Source organism: Gallinula chloropus (genome assembly GCF_964237585.1).
Source record: "Gallinula chloropus genome assembly, contig: HAP1_SCAFFOLD_112, whole genome shotgun sequence".
In the NCBI taxonomy this organism is placed as follows: domain Eukaryota; kingdom Metazoa; phylum Chordata; class Aves; order Gruiformes; family Rallidae; genus Gallinula; species Gallinula chloropus.
Window position 1 is genome coordinate 178,200 of NW_028168078.1, and position 12,257 is coordinate 190,456.

Here is a 12,257-nt window from a genome sequence, read left to right on the forward strand (position 1 = left end):
CATCTAGATAATGTTATAATTCAGTCTTGATAATCAGACGTAGTCTATTCTTCCCCAGATACTAATGTCATCAATTTGGTATCTCCTAGTTTTCCCAGGAGAGTTAGAGTAATGGCTTTGAAGATTGAATTTGACTGAGAAGTTTAGAGTAACAAAAAGAACACAAAGAAAATCAGAAGTTTGGAGATATGTTTTATAGCTATCCTAAATGAGTTAATGATATTTTTATCCTTCGAGGGGGGGCATTATTTACACTAACCTAAGCCAGGACCAATCTCAAAAATTATCACGCAGTTCCCACTTAGTAAATCATAAGGAAAACTTCTTTAAGAGCAGGACCTCAGTCTGAAAGAATAAGGAAAACAACTCTTCAGTAGAGTATTATACCATTCTTTGTCATAACTTAACTTTTGCCTAGCTGCAAAGTCTCAAGTCACAAGAGACATTGGCATGGAGTTGAATTTACAAATCTGTGTCATTCACTTTGCAGCCCTGTAATATAAAACGAAAAAAGTTGATACCTATTGTAATCCATAAAGTCTAACTCGATGAGTTTGAAACCAAAACAAAACACAGGGAATATTTTAAGAACCTATCCTCAAGTGAATGTTAGTACTCAAGGAAACTCTTAGTTGCACCTGTGATAGCAAACTAAGCTAGCCTCAAGGCAATGTAGCATAGAACAACCTATGTTGGTAGTCTTAAACTCTCTGATTTTCCAAAACGAGAACTAATGCTGAAGTTGTTCCGTGCCCCATGTCTACTTCTGAAATAGGCCCATGATCAAAATCCATGTGAAAGACCCTTCTAAAAGTACCTCAGGAGAGATGATCAAATTTCAGCGCTTGAATTAATTCCTTGCTACTGTTTAATTAATGATTACAGAAATACCATAGTTACTAAAATACTAAAGTTCAATGCTTTTAGTTTCAATACAAGGTAATAGTATGAACTCATCTATAACAGTGCATCCTTCCTGGTCTGGAAATAAGCACGTTGTATTTTTGCATGGCTGGATTCTGGTGAGGAAGGGGGGCTGCAGGGGTGTCTTCTGCAAGAAGCACCTAGAAGCTCTCTGCAGGCCCGACAGAGCAAACACCAGCCGGCTCAAGGCCGAAGTCATTATTGATCAAGGCAGAACCAATAAACGATAGTCATAGTGCCACTGTGAATCACATTTAAGAAATAAAAAAACACTAGCAGCTGCTTTTTGCCACCAAAGAAGGGAGTGAGAAGATGTAAGAAACTGTGCAGACGCCAAGGCCAGTGAAGTGGGGGTGGGAGAAGGCGCCTAAAGATCTGGTTGTACTACTCATTATCTGGTTTCACCTCGTGTGTAGTGCAGTGTAATAAATTAGATAGTTTTGTTTCCTTTATTCCATGTTGAGTCTGTTTTGTCCTTGACACTAACTGCGGAATGATCTCTCCCTGTCCTTATCCTGACTCCTAAGCCTCTCAATATATGTATTTTCTCACCTGTTCAGCTGAAAAGGGGAGTGATAGAGCGACTCTCATGTGTGTTTGGCCTCCAGCCAGGGTCAAACCACCACAGGCATCATGCTTTTTTCAGTCCTTTCTCACAGTGTAATGACTGAGGCTGCTGCAGCCCCTGTTGTTGCCAGCACCTTGGGCACCTGCACTGGTGCAGTAGTAAGCACCCGTTCCTCCACTTCCAGTGCACACACAGCAATGCACTAGTGCATGTGACAGAATGGTATATGAGATGATCCTTCACAGGAAAGGGCTGCAAACATATTAGGCCTATAGGAGTGGACAGAGGAAACACACAGGAACATTTTAAATGCAGACTATGTTTTCCATAATTGTAAAATAAATATAAAAAAAAAAGGTGTGTAAGAACAAAACATCCCAAAAGTTCATATTAGCTGTTTCATCTTTCTCTCCTATGAGACATGCTGGGTGGCTGGCAATATCCTCAGAAATATCCCACTGAATATACTTAAGCATCCCAGAGACAGAGGAAACAGTCTGTTGTGGTTGTGAGCCTGACACAGGAGCAGGAAAAGAAAAGAAGCAGAATTTGTATGGTCTTTTCATTTTCACGTTTCATTGCATTACACTTCCTGCTATAGTTAAATCACATTCCCAGCCAAACAGAATTGACTGATGGCCCTGCCTGTGGCAGGGGTTGGAAATCTGTGATCCTTGGGCTCGTTTTCAACCCAGACCATTTCTATGATTCTGTGATTCTATGATTGTATGTGAAGCATCTGAACACATACACAGTTACTTGTTCTGCACTTTTAAAAAACAATATAAACAATTCTGGAAACCAAGTTGTTTTAATAATATCCTCACACTTCAGAAGGTTTTTGTATGTAGCATCTGTATGTTTCTAAAATTTCCAATACAAACTACAGATTTAGTAATGTATCTGTGTTGTTATTAACCGCTTAAAACTCTTTTCAAAAATGACCTAAAGCCTTTCTTAGATATTTGTTATTATATTGAAGCTGTGTTGTTTATTCAGGAGTAGACTTCTTAGATGCCTACAGCCCTTAACACATTAGGACAACTAAAGAAGTGCTCTAGAACACAACGCTTGCTAAAGGTTGCCTTCTCTTCAGCAGCAATAAAGAGAAACTGTATAAAAAATACAAAGGACTCAGGAGAATAAAGGTGACAGGTTAGCTATTAAATTATTTAGATGTACAGCTCTGACTTGTCCAAGTATACAGTTGCAGACCTGAAAAAATAAATCAGTACAGAAAAAAAATCTCAAAAAGGTAAGTCCTTTATAACAAAGAGTAAGTAAGAACTAGATTTTTTTTTTTTTGAGTGCTATGGAAGAAGAGACCCTTAACTAAAGGAAAGGGGCCTTGCATGTTTTTCTTTGATTTTGTTTGTTTATCAAGGAAGGAAACAGGAATAGAGAAGGTCCACTTCAATGATTTCAGGGTCCAAAAGTACTTTCAAAATGTACAAGTCATAGAATGTCAATGGTACTGAAAGATTTTGCAAAATCCTGACAGCTCATAAATTGCTGCTGGTTTTAATATAAAGCAACCTACCTTATGGAGGGATTCAATACTACTTTTCCTATAATTTTATTTGAAGTATTGATAAATTAGAAGGTCCAGTTTCAAGACTAAACTTTCTGTGCTTTAAATAGTTTGAATTGTAAGCCAGCCATTTCCCTATGTTTCATCAAATTAAAAAACTTCTCTTTTTTTTTTTTTTTTTGTAGAAAACCTTCATCCACAAACTTTCTACTGTATACTGTCTTTATACAGGATATAAATTTGGTGTCCTGTATACAACCAAGTCTGTATTTTCTTGGTCCCATGACTAAGTGTCATCTGAAGAAATGTTCAGTGAAAGACTCATTTCAGCAAGCAGAAAGTCTGATACTGATTTTTATACCAAGTAGAGGAGAACATTCTGGACAGTTAGGGCAAGATTCCAAGCATATGCCTAAAAATGAGCATGTCAGTTCAGGCTTACATATTCAAAGGTGAACAATTAATGAGGAACAATTGGTGCAGTCTAATTCAGATGCCAAATTTTAGATTAAATTAATTACATCTTGTAAATACTCATTTTATTGTAATAGGATTCTGCATGTAACTGATCCAAATGTAGGGTATCTATCTGACTTCAAGTTCTGTCATGCTGTTTGCTTGGGAAGAAAGAAGCAAATTAAGAAATACTTCCCGCTCTAAGTGTGGAAAACTGTTAATGATTCCTAGAAAACTTATGTGTCTTGTTAAGGAAGGATTATTAAGTGAGGATTTTGATTTCAGGTGCATATTTGAGCGCAGGATCTTATGCTATTACTAAGAATGATGAGGAGAGTTACAGTTGCAGCCTGTCACTGATTGAACAGGTAGGAGTGGAGGCATGACATGCTTCAGGATGTTAATTCTTCCATCATATTTATGTCGGATCAAGTTAGGAAGAGGCTGTAAAAATGTCTTTTCTCTGTCAGTTGCTGATTTGGTATGTTCCAGCAAATTAGGTCTTTTTTCTCTTAAATGACCTGTGTGCCCATGCCTATGAATTTCACAAAGTCATTTTCAAAGGAAATGAAAAATGCTATCAACACTTAATTTCTTGATCTTTTATTACATTTCATCTTATAGAAAAGATGTAATAAAAGAAACTTTTACATTTGAGATGGATGTGGAGATGTTCTCTGGCAGCTGCTTTCCACCTTAGTCTTACATGATGCTGGATTCAAACTACTTCTTTTACCTGGAAAAGAGATACCTGAATCTTAGCTAGTCAGCTTTGACTAATGAACAAAAGTAAGAACATCTAGATGACAGTAGTGATTCATTTTATTTCTCCTAGATGCCTATATTAATAGCAGATGTATCTCCCCCTGGATATATGTGTTTCCCTAAAGTGACTATGAAGAAAGTCTGAAGTTACTTATTTGTATTTAAATGCCTAGCTATTAGACATCAGAATTTAGGTGGGATGAATTTCGCCCCATGTATAATGAAAACAAAAAACATCTGACATAAACCCACCTAATTTGTCATCTATAATCATGTCTATATAATACATGGTATGTACATATAGTCTGTATATATACAATAGTATATATACAAATATAGTATATATATATACAAATAGTATATATATATAGTATATATAATACAAATAGTATATATACAATAGTATATATGCAAACATATATATATGGTTATTTGATATATAGTTTACAGTTAGCAACTAGGAAGATAGATTTATTATCTGTTATTATTTAGGAATTTTATGAAGATAAATAGATCTTTTCAATAATTAGTCATGTTAAAGCACAGCTAAATTCTTGTAATATTCCTTGCTCTAAAACAGATGCCATGATGTGGTTTTCCAACAGATTAACACCTGTCCCATATATCCAGTGGCTTTAAAATACCTGTTTTTTACAGCTGTGATTACTCATGGTTGCATTCATGTAGTTAGTGTTTTTCAATGGAGAAAATTGGCTTGTAGAAGGAGACACTACTGAACAGACTCTGAGGATGTGCTGGCATATATAGGTGTTAGCTTATGTGGTAAGGTCTTGTCTGCATGCCTTCAATAGAGGACAGAAAGACAATAGAGCAGGGGAGTTCAAATACTACTCTGCCCTGGCTACTCTCTGCTCCATCACAGAAGCTATCAGCTCATCATCGCCATGGTGTACAGCAGCACCATGGCATGAACCCAATTTAAGGACTCAGAGGAAGGAACACCTTGTCTGACCCTGTCCTGGGGCTGTCCCAGGAGACCCTCAGGCTCTGAGTTCATGTGTGAAACCTACCAAGATTAGATGATGTTGGAGCTCCTTTTGGACTGTGGTGGTTTTCTGCCCTGGGAGTCTGGGACACATTATGCCTGTGGGGTAAAAGGAGTGCACAGAACTTGTTTTGGGAAGTTTTGAGGAGGAACCAAAGGAAGGAAAATGGATTTAGGTGATTTGGGGAAGAACAATGCATAAGGGCCCAATCATGTCAATAGTTTGTTAGCCAGTGCACTTATTTGACCACGCTCTGTGCCCTGACAGTTCAGTCTGCAGGGAGGGAGGGAGGGAAGGAGGGAGGAAGAAACTTTCAACAATGCATTAGACTGTTATTTCTTTTACTGCTGTTAATATTGTCCATGGTTTGTTCTCTTAGAACAGTCTTTTTAGGAAGCCATTGCCACCATTGTTTGAAATATCTTAATTGCTTTCAGCACCTGAAATAAAATTCTGTGTTTCTTCCTCCATCTCATGCAGCTGAGAAGGCATGGGATGAAAACTCCATAGTTATTGCCAGTGGAGTCACTGATCTCCAATGTCATGTTTCAAGGGAGGAAAAACAGTACTGAATGAAGCAATGCACTATTAGAAAATGAATCAGCATTCAGGAACACTCCTCACCACTATAAACTCAAATAACTGATATCCATAAAAAAGAGAATGAACAAGATCTGTATTTCTAGTGTTTCTAAACAAAACACAAGCAAAATAGCTGATTGGAGATTTAATTTTGAATTTACAAACTGTGGTCACTAAATATTTCACATTTTTATGGTTTACAGCTGTGTTTAAATAAATCTATCTAATTATGTTGAAAGCTGCATTGTAATCACAGGCTAATCCCATTTGCCTGCCCAGAACATGATAACAACAAACTCCATTGGGTTATTAAGATTTACAAATGAAATGAGTTTTGCATTTATCCTAAGGTTCCTTTTTTTTTTCTTTTTTTTTCCTAAATGCAATTGGGTTTCTGCTTCAAAAAAAATCATGTTTATGACCTTAAAGCAAAAGTAAGAAAGACAGATAAGTCAATTCTTGACACTTTCCCACAAAGACCAGACCATCTGGACACTTAGTATTTGTAACAGGTGCTTCTGGGACTTAGAGCCTAATTCTGGCCCAAATTCTGTTCTGTATGGGTGACTCCATCACTGTGTGCAACTGCACATTGCATTAATTGAAGAGACTCAAAAAGGCCAAGTACAGTAATTAGTCAGTTGGTCATGCAGAAAAGAGACTAGTGGCTTAGTGCCACCAAATGTTGAGTGCACAGATGTACAGCACCATCAACTTTTGCTCTCTGCGGTACTCTGCTAATCTCTGGCAGGTAGAGCAAAGATCTATCTTAGTCCAGGTTTTCAGTCTCCTGGAAGTAACACATACATTTTATATCCACTTGGGAGAGAAAATCATGAGTTTGAATGACCTAAAAAAGAAGCCACATCAGCATAAAATTGTCAGAATACTTAAAGTGCCAGATGGGCCAAATATGCTAGTTAGCTATTAGGTTCCAGTCTGAGTTTTTAGGTTTATCCAACAGCAACTGGCATATGTAATAGAAGCTGTGAAATGTGTGTGATCTCAGTTTTAGAAGCTCACTATGCTGTTTCTCTTTGCATGTACCTAATTTTTTGTAACCCTAGCTGTTCTAAGGTAGCAGTCAGAGATTGATCAGAATTGTTAGATAGTGTCACTTGTAAAGTCAAGAATATGCCTACTGTGCTACTGATTTCTACCAAGCAGTATAGATAAGTGTGAGTAGTGGGGGCACTCAAAAAGCATAATAAGTGAAACTGGTTTGTATTTGAGGTTTTGCCTGTCTTACAGCAGGAACATAAATGGTTTGTCAGCATCGTTCATGGATTCCATGTATGCTATTGTCCTATACATCCACTCAGAGAGGGTTTCATAAAAACTCTGGATTATTGCATTTCATTGTAATGTAAAATTTCTAGAATAAACCTTTAGATTGAGAAACATAATTCTTACTTTCTCTTCAGAACAACCAGAACTAAGAACAAGTGAATTGTAATCATAGCTTGCTTAGGACATTATTTTCACTATTATATTAGGTCTTGCACACGTTATTCCCTTAAAATCAGCATCTACACCTTACATTGAAGTGATATGCTACCATTGCCTTCATACACACTGCTTTCTACAAGAATTACATAGAAGTGTAAAATATAGTGTCTGAAATATTATTTTTTTAAATGGTGTTTTTTAATGGAGTAAATTATTATTGGTGTAATTATTGTTGCATTGCTTTGCCCCCATCTATGGACTAGGTTCATAAAATCCTCTTTTCCGAGCTCACGTTATCCTTTCTGCTCCTATGCAGGGTCCTGAGAAATCAAGGGTGTAAGACCCATTAGATCTTAAGGAGGAAATATTGCCTTCTTCTTTGTTATTCATGGAAATTAACAGCTTTTTGCTGCTACTTACATTCCTAAATTAGGAAAATAAGTGACCTACATGTTAAAATAACCAATGCTACTTAAAACTTTACATTCTAGCACAAAACCACCTACAACAGGTGCTGACCTACCTGAACGATTTTTACTTAATCACAATGACATTTTTAAAGAAGCAGAAGGGAAAATTAACCGGCCTGTAATGTTTAGACTTATAGTGGTGACAAGCATGGAAGAAATAAGATTTAGATTGTTTCTAAGGAACTGAAGTGAGAAAAAGGACTGGGAAAGATACGTGAACCCAAGATACTGATCTTGTTTGATATTATCAATTTCAGTATTACTCATCTGCTTTGCTTATTTAATTTGCGTGAGCAGACAGGGGAATCAAATATCCTGGAGAAAACGATTCAGAGGGCTGATCATCCTGCAAAATTTTCAGTGGGAGTTGTGTATATTCATCTCTTGGGCTTACTGAGCATTTAATATGCCATGTCTCAGCTCCCTATCTAATTAACATACAGAACAGAGCTGAGAGACAGCACAAAGAGATTATGTGATGTGTTCAGTGATTTAAACAAAACTACCAAATCTCATTTTAAGCTCACTGGACTTGCAAGTGCCTCGTCCACCTATTGTTTTTAATAACCTGAGGATGTAGTGTATGACTAAAATAAACATATTGGTGTTTTTGATCGGATCACAAATATTTGAAACAGATTTATACTTTAGCTGGAACACAGTAGACTTCTGCCCCCAAAATATTCATAAAGAGTGCACAAGTTTATGGTCTAATCTAAGATGTGGATGTGCATTATGTAACTAATTATTTCATTCAAAACAAAGCAAAATTGTTGCCATAGAATGCATGGATTTTCTTTGAGTCGGGAAACAGGAATGCTGTCTGTGGCACAATGAAGATTGCAGGCTGCCTACCATCATCTTCTTTTTATAATATAATTCTGATTTTCCATGTGCATTTGCTAGATTTATTCAAACATTAGTAATTCCAAATACTAATCCTTGTTCAATTTTAATAGTATAGAGACCATGTATTGTTTCGCCTATATAATCATAGAATCATAGAATTGTAGGGGTTGGAAGGGACCTCAAGAGATCATCGGGTCCAACCCCCCTGCCAAAGCAGCTCCCTAGGACATATCACTCAGATAGGCGTCCAGACGGGTCTTGAATATCTCCAGAGATGGAGACTCCACCACCTCCCTGGGCAGCCTATTCCAGGGCATTGTCACCCTCACTGTGAAAAAGTTCTTCCGCATGTTGGTGCGGAGCTTCCTGTGCTCCAACTTGCAGTCATTGCCCCTTGTCCTATCCCCACAGACCACTGAAAAGGGGCTGGCTGATTCCCCCTGCATCCCCTGCTTAAGATAATTATAGACTTTAATTAGGTCCCCCCTTAGTCTTCTCTTCTCAAGGCTGAAGAGTCCCAACTTACTCAGCCTATCCTATGTAATTCAGAAATAACTCCAAATATGGTTACCTCAAATTTGCATGGAGTTACTTAGGAGTAAAAGTTCACTTTCACAGTCTATGCAAGAAAATATTTCATGGCAGCCATCAATACCAGCACTGTGATTCGTTCAGCCATCTGTACAGCGATGTTTTGAATGAACATGATGGATGAAGAAACATGGAAAAAATGTTGAGCAATGCAAAGATCATCTTGCTAGAGAATCCTAACCCTACCAGTAACTATGCTTACCAATTTCAACTTTTCTCATCGCCATAACCATTCATGGTTATGTCACTGCTGCTATGCATTTTGCAGATGGCATCACTGAAGATAGCCTCACCTGACAGCTCTACCATGAGATGCCAGATGGCAGACTGATTCAAGGATAACACTACAGTAAGTACTGTATGATTTCCTTAATTTATCATAATTTTCCTGCTCGATACTCCACAGATATAATTTTTCTGAACATCTGGAAGTTTCATTGTATAGAAATACTTGTGTATGTATTTAACTGTATATGAGTTATATGATTAAGTGGCATAGTAGCTAATTATTTGGTGCTTCCTAGGACACACCAGGCATATATCCAAAACATGCCTGATACTACAATATTATCCTGTATAGAAATTAAGCTTGTAAAAGGCCTACTTAGCCTTTACTCCAATCTAAACAATCGTAACATTCTCCCAGTGGAGTAGAATAAGGAATAAACAACAACAAAAATGGTTTAATTGCATGTTATCTTAGTTCTGTAATCAAGTCTGAAGAGAGGAGTTCAGCAACTCTACCTCTGAAAGGGTTATAGATATTTTTTCTCTTTATATATCTGCATCTATAAAATATATATATATCTATAAAATTAATCTTTATTTACCCTAAGTATAAGGTAAGCTTAAATTCAAGCCCAATCCTGGTCTGCATCAAGATAGTAAAATAGAAAATGTATTAACAGAAAGTTCAAACGTAGGTAAAGTGACAGTACAAAAAAAAAAAAAAAAAAAAGGCAAAAACCCTACACCTAAAGATATAAATTAACAACCTGGATTCCTCCACAAATGCATATCACCTTGCTATATGTCCATGAGAAAAATTGACAAACTTTTAAGACCCTGTAAGTAAATACCCCTTCACTCTTGTACATTATAATTAAGCCAACCTTGTGAAATATAATTTGCTGTATATTGATTCCGTGAAAAGCCGAAATCAAAACTCAGTAGCCTTGGTGACTATTAAGCAGGTATTCTTTATTGCAGCGCTGAGCAGGAGAGGGAATCGCTCCTCCAAATGTGCGCACCGTAAAGGATCAGTTACACAGCTTTTATACAAGCCAAATGCGCAAATTCATGATATATGCACATTCATGGAGTTTTCAAGGAATGGTCAATTTTTCCATTATGAGAGCTCATTATCACCCAGCCACCTACCCCACGCTGATAATATCTTGGTGGCTTCAGAGACATTTAGTGTCTATGTACTTCATTTACTCGTCTTCATTACAGGTCCTTAGGTGAGCTTTAGCTTTTGTCTTGCTAACAAAGTCAGGCAGCTGGTTCTGTAGACTTGAGGCAGATTTGAGGCGCCTTCCTGTTCTTCTTTCCCTCTTCATCTTTATCACCTCCTTCTCAGAGACAAGTTGTTTCTCCTGAGGTATCACAATGCACACAATGTGCTAACATTGTGGTCCTTTAGGCAAAGCTTTGCACATCCTTTATATAGTTTATTGCTGACCAACTAGTATTTATCGTGTCCCTGCTTCAACATACTTCATTCGGTACATGCAAAAATATACAATACTTGTCAAATATAGCTATTGTTTAACCTTATTTTATTTCACGTTTACTGCTATGTTTGTTTACTTACATATATGTAATTCTGAGTGGGGTTTTATGGACACATAATCTCTAATCTCAGTTCCATGATTACTGATTATGAAAGGTGGAATCACCTATCTGGACAGCCCCTGAGTGGTGCAGATACGTGACAAAATGTCTCATTCAAAGGATTAAGATAATTTAAGGAATATCAACAATTTATCTCTGCCACCACCATCTGCCATTTCCTCTGACATATTTAACCACTCTGGAGAGAGAATCGGGCCCTTCAAGAAGGCAATCAAAACCTTCAGCAAAAGAACAGAGCTTTTCATTTAGTGAACAAAGTCTATTATCAGGAGAATCAAAGTATCTAAATACAGAAAAAAGTCCTTTGGGAAGAGAATAAAATCCTTCAAGAGAAGCATAGGGACTCTTCAGAGAAAACAAAGCACCTTGAGAAACAGCAAAAGGCCGTACAACAACAAAATAAAGCCCTCAGAGAAGAGATTAAGGCTCTCAAAGAGCAAGAAAGAGCATTTGCGATGGAGGAAAAAGCTCTTCAGCAAGAAATTTTAGCTTTATTGGAAGAAAATAAGGCCTTCAAGGAGAAGCTTAAGGCTCTTGAAAAGGACACCAAGGCCATTCAGTAAGAGGAGAAAGCTCTTTGTGAGGAAAAAATTGTCCTCACTGAGGAGAAATTTGCTCTCCAAGAGGAAAACGGGGCCCTTCAGGATGAGAAAACAGCCCTACAAAGCCAGGAGAAAGCTCTCCAAGAGCACAAAGTCCTCTCAATGGTATAAGATACTTGAAGAGGAGGAATAAAGCAATATAATAAAGAATCAAAGGCTTAGAGAGATTTAGCATAATGAGCAAAGGGTTTGCAACGACAGTAATTTTTTCACTGTTAGCCAGATATCATGGTCAAATCTTCATAACATTACATCAGCAGCAACTAATGGATAAAACCAGGGGAAATTTAGACTTACTGCAAAAACCTAGGAAGTTTGAAAGCACTGAAAGATATGTGTTGGTTTCTTGGATCCCTGAAGCCCAATAAATTACTGCTACCAATACATTATGCATATTCGCAGGTGTCTGCTTTACTGAGATATTGAATACCACAGAAAATAAGTTTCATATTATAGTATTTCAAAGTGTAGATAACCACTTTTTTTTTTTTTTTTACTAGAGAATTTCAGAGGATATTAATAAAAAATTTTACTATTGTATGGTAAAACCACTGCCCTTGTGGTGTACAAAGATATTGATTCAGTAGCTTGGAACTGGAAAACCAT

General features: G+C 37.1%; 1 pseudogene across 1 annotated transcript in view; it reads left to right on the forward strand.

Moving 5' to 3' along the window:
• Positions 1-11,784, forward strand: part of LOC311204826 — a 28,275-nt pseudogene extending 16,491 nt beyond the window's left edge. Inside the window, exon 2 of the transcript in view lies at positions 11,156-11,784. The product of the transcript in view is annotated as an uncharacterized misc_RNA (transcript). The remainder of the gene's footprint in view (positions 1-11,155) is intronic.
• Positions 11,785-12,257: the final 473 nt, after the last annotated feature.